Source organism: Galeopterus variegatus, unplaced genomic scaffold, assembly GCF_000696425.1.
Source record: "Galeopterus variegatus unplaced genomic scaffold, G_variegatus-3.0.2 Scaffold377, whole genome shotgun sequence".
Classification (NCBI taxonomy): domain Eukaryota; kingdom Metazoa; phylum Chordata; class Mammalia; order Dermoptera; family Cynocephalidae; genus Galeopterus; species Galeopterus variegatus.
Genome location: NW_007726488.1, coordinates 88,349 through 93,915, shown reverse-complemented (window position 1 = coordinate 93,915; position 5,567 = coordinate 88,349).

Genomic DNA, 5,567 nt, shown 5'->3' with positions numbered 1-5,567 from the left:
AGCTATTGTGTGTTCTGCAGTTTGTGAAGCTGGCTGGCAGAGAGCTCCATCTAAAAATACAGCATGTTTACTCTGCTGGCAGCGGCTTGTTTTCAGTTTTTCTTTGGACTTTGTTTGCAGCAGTTGAATTTTTGAGTTTCTCTTTGTGCTGCCTAGCTCCTAGATGTGTGTGTGTGCTGAATAAAGACTATCCCTTCTTCAACCAAGACTCCAAGGACCTTTTGCCAGTAACCTTGCTCACAGACCTGCATGTGGAGGATGTGTGACCCAGTCTGAGAAACGGCTTAAGGGGTCTGGGAGCTTCAGACCCTAGCCCTAGCTTTACACTTGGATATTCTGGATAATAATCTTTGTTAGATGTATATTTTGGAAATATTTTCTCATACTCTATTGGTTGTCTTTTCACTCTGTTAATTGTTTCTTTTGCTGTGCAGAAGCTTTTTAGTTTGATATAACACCATTTGATTCTTTTTCCTTTGGTTGCCTGTGCTATTGGGGTCTTATTCATGAAGTCTGTGCCCAATTCTACTTCCTGGAGTGTTTCCCCTATGTTTCCTGTAAGGAATTTTATTGTTTCAGGGTGTATATTTAATTCCATAATCCATTTTTAGTTGATTTTGGTATGTGGTGAGAGGTATGGCTCTAGACTCATTCCTCTGCATACGGATATCCAGTTTTCCCAGTACAATTTCATGAAGAGGCAGTCTCTTCCCCAGTGTGTAGACTTGGTGCTTTTGTCAAATATCAGATGGCTGTAGGTGTATGGGTTGATTTCTGGATTCTCTATTCTGTTCCATTTATCTGTTTGTCTGTTTTTATGCCAGTACCGTGCTGTTTTGGTTATTATAGCTTTGTGGTATAGTTTAAAGTTAGGTAGTGTTATACCTCCAGGTTTCATTTTTTGCTCATAATTGTTTGGCTATTGGTGGTCTTTTGTTATTCCATATAAATGTTAGGATAGGTTTTTTTTTTCCATTTCAGAGAAAAATATCATTGGAATTTTGATGGGGTTTGCATAGAATCTGTAGATCATTTTGGGTAGTATGGACATTTTCACAATGTTAATTCTCCCAATCCAAGAGCATGGGATATCTTTCCATCTTCTTGTGTCCTCGTGTCCTCTTCAATGTCTCTCAACACTGGTTTGTCGTTCTCACTGTAGAGATTTTTCACATTCTTGGTTAACTTGATTCCTAAGTATTTTATATTTTTGGTAGCTATTGTAAATGGGTTAGCATTCTTGATTTCCTTTTCTGCATGTTCACTATTGGAGTATAGAAATACTACTAAATATTCTGTGTTGATTTTGTATCCTGCAACTTTGCTGAAATCATTTATCAACTCTAAGGGTTTTTCTGCACAGGATTTAGGCTTTCTTTTTTTTATTTTTTTTTATATTGTCAACATACAATGTAGTTGATTATTATGTCCCATCACCGAAACCTCCCTCCCTCCTCCCTCTCCACCCGCACACCCAAGGGTGTCCCCCCCATTTGCTTGTTGTAAGAACTTCAAAAAAAAATTGTGGTTGTTATATCTTCCTCTCCCCCCCCCCTGGTATTTTTTTTTTTTTTGTGGTTGTTGTTTGTCTGTTTTTGTGTGTGTGTGTGAGAGTGTGTGTGTGTGTGTGAGATTGTGTGTGTGTGTGTATGTATGTGTGTGAATTGATTCATTCACCTTTAGCTCCCTCCAATAAGTGAAATCATGTGGTATTTCTTTTTCACTGCCTGACTCATTTCACTTAATATTATTCTTTCAAGGTCCATCCATGTTGTTGCAAATGGCAGTATTTCATTCGTTTTTATAGCTGAGTAGTATTCCATTGTGTAGATATACCACATTTTCCGTATCCACTCATCCGATGATGGACATTTGGGCTGATTCCAGCTCTTGGCTATTGTGAAGAGTGCTGCAATGAACATTGGGAAACAAGTAAACCTTCGACTTGATGATTTCCATTCCTTTGGATATATTCCCAGCAGTGAAATAGCTGGGTCATATGGTAGATCAATCTGCAACTGTTTGAGGAACCTCCAAACCATTTTCCATAGGGGTTGCACCATTATGCATTCCCACCAACAATGTAAGAGAGTTCCTTTTTCTCCGCAACCACGCCAGCATTTATCGTTCAGCGTCTTTTGGATTTTAGCCATCCTAACTGGGGTGAGATGGTATCTCAGTGTGGTTTTGATTTGCATTTCCCGGATGCTGAGTGATGTTGAGCATTTTTTCATATGACTGTTGGCCATTTGCATATCTTCTTTAGAGAAATGCCTACTTAGCTCTTTTGCCCATTTTTTAATTGGGTTGCTTGTTTTTTCCTTGTAAAGTTGTTTGAGTTCCTTATATATTCTGGATATTAGTCCTTTGTCAGATATGTATTTTGCAAATATTTTCTCCCACTCTGTTGGCTGTCTTTTAGCTCTGTTAATTGTTTCTTTTGCTGTGCAGAAACTTTTCAGTTTGATATAGTCCCATTTGTTTATTTTTCCTTTGGTTGCCCATGCTTTTGGGGTCATATTCATGAAGTCTGTGCCCAGCCCTATTTGCTGAAGGGTTTCTCCTATATTTTCTTTAATAAGTTTTATTGTTTCAGGGTGTATATTTAAATCCTTAATCCATTTTGAGTTGATTTTAGTAAATGGTGAGAGATGTGGGTCTAGTTTCAATCTCCTGCAAATGGATAACCAGTTATCCCAGCACCCTTTGCTGAAGAGGGAGTCCCGACCCCAGTGAATAGACTTAATGCCTTTGTCGAAGATCAAATGGCAGTAAGTGCGTGGGTTGATTTCAGGGTGCTCTATTCTATTCCATTGATCAGAGTCTCTGTTATTATACCAATACCATGCTGTTTTGGTTATTATAGCTTTGTAGTATAGTTTAAAGTCAGGTAGAGTAATACCTCCAGCTTTATTTTTTTTGCTCAGCGTTGCTTTGGCTATTCGTGGTCTTTTGTTATTCCAGATAAATAACTGTATAGTTCTTTCCATTTCTGTGAGAAATGTCATAGGAATTTTGATGGGGATTGCATTAAATTTGTATATCACTTTGGGTAGTATAGTCATTTTCACTATATTGATTCTTCCAATCCAGGAGCATGGGATGTCTTTCCATCTTCTTGTATCCTCTCTAATTTCTCTCAGGAGTGGTTTATAGTTCTCATTATAGAGATTTTTCACATCCTTAGTTAGTTCAATTCCTAAGTATTTTATTTTTTTGGTGGCTATTGTAAATGGGCAGGCTTTCTTGATTTCTCTTTCTGCTTGTTCACTATTGGTGAAAAGAAATGCTACTGATTTTTGTGTGTTGATTTTGTATCCTGCTACTGTGCTGAACTCTTTTATCACCTCTAAGAGTTTTTTAATAGATGATTTGGGCTGTTCGATATATAGGATCATATCGTCTGCAAACAGGGACAGTTTGACTTCCTCCTTTCCAATCTGAATGCCCTTTATTTCCTTCTCTTCTCTGATTGCTCTGGCTAATACTTCCAAAACTATGTTGAATAGGAGTGGTGAGAGTGGGCATCCTTGTCTGGTTCCTGTTCTTAAAGGAAAAGCTTTCAGTTTTTCCCCATTCAGGATGATATTGGCCGTGGGTTTATTGTATATGGCTTTAATTATGTTGAGATATTTTCCGTCTATACCTAATTTATAAAGGGTCTTTGTCATGAATGAGTGTTGGATTTTATCAAATGCTTTTTCGGCGTCAATAGAGATGATCATATGGTCCTTGTGTTTGATTTTATTAATATGGTGGATCACATTTATTGATTTGCATATGTTGAACCAACCTTGCTTCCCTGGGATGAATCCCACTTGATCGTGATGAATGATCTTGCATATGTGTTGTTGTATTCTGTTTGCTAATATTTTATTGAGGATTTTAGCATCTATATTCATCAAGGATATTGGCCTGTAGTTTTCTTTCTTCGTTATATCTTTACCTGGTTTTGGTATCAGGATGATGTTTGCTTCATAGAATGTGTTTGGAAGCTTTGCTTCTGTTTCAATCTTTTGGAATAGTTTGTATAGAATCGGTGTCAATTCTTCTTTGAATGTTTGGTAAAATTCTGCTGTGAATCCATCTGGTCCCGGGCTTTTCTTTGTTGGGAGCTTTCTGATAACATCTTCAATCTCCCTTATTGTTATTGGCCTATTCAGGTTTTCTATATCTTCATGGTTTAATTTTGGAAGCTTGTGTGAGTCCAGAAATTTGTCCATTTCCTCTAGGTTTTCGAACTTGTTGGCATATAGCTGTTTATAGTAGTCTCGGATGATTCCTTGTATTTCATTTGGGTCAGTTGTAATATCACCTTTTTCATTTCTAATTTTTGTTATTTGAATCTTCTCTCTTCTTTTTTTTGTTAGCCATGCAAGTGGTTTGTCAATTTTATTTATCTTTTCAAAAAACCAACTTTTTGATTCGTTGATCTTTTGTATTGTTTTTTGGGATTCAAATTCATTAAGTTCTGCTCTGATCTTGATGATTTCTTTCCTTCTGCTAACGTTAGGTTTGGATTGTTCTTGTTTTTCTAGTTCTTTAAGGCGCATTATTAGATTGTTCACTTGCCAGCTTTCCATTTTTCTGAGGTAGGCATTTAATGCAATAAATTTCCCCCTTAGTACTGCCTTTGCTGTATCCCACAAGTTTTGGTATGATGTATCATTATTTTCATTAGTTTCAATAAATTTTTTTATTTCCTGCTTGATTTCTTCTTGGACCCATGTATCATTAAGTAGAATGCTGTTTAATTTCCATGTGTTTGTATACTTTCCAGAGTTTTGTTTATTATTGATTTCTAGTTTTAATCCATTGTGGTCTGAGAAAATACATGGGATAATTCCAATTTTTTTGAATTTGGTGAGACTTGATTTGTGTCCTAATATGTGATCTATCCTGGAGAATGATCCATGTGCTGATGAGAAGAATGAATATTCTGAGGTTGTTGGATGGAATGTTCTGTAGATATCTGCCAAGTCCAATTGGTCTAGAGTATTGTTAAGATCTTGTGTTTCTCTGCTAATTCTTTGCCTAGTTGATCTGTCCAATATTGACAGTGGGGTGTTCAGGTCCCCTGCTATTATAGTATTAGTGTCTATTTCCTTTTTTAGTTCTAATAGAGTTTGTTTTATAAATCTGGCTGCTCCAACATTGGGTGCATACATATTTATGATTGTTATGTCTTCTTGATGCATCAGTCCTTTTATCATTATGTAGTGACCCTCATTGTCTCTTTTTATGGATTTTAGTTTAAAGTCTATTTTGTCTGATATGAGTATAGCTACTCCAGCTCATTTTTCTTTTCTGTTTGCATGGTAAATATTTTTCCATCCTTTCACTCTTAATCTATGTGAGTCTTTATGGGTGAGGTGAGTCTCTTGTAGGCAGCATATAGTTGGGTCCATCTTTCTTATCCAGTCAGCCAATCTGTGTCTTTTGATTGGTGAATTTAAACCCTTGACATTAAGGGTTATTATTGAGAGGTGTTGCTTTATTCCTAGCATTTAATTAGATCTTTGACCTCTGCAGAAAGTCTGCTCCACCCTACCAGTCCCGTAAGGTGT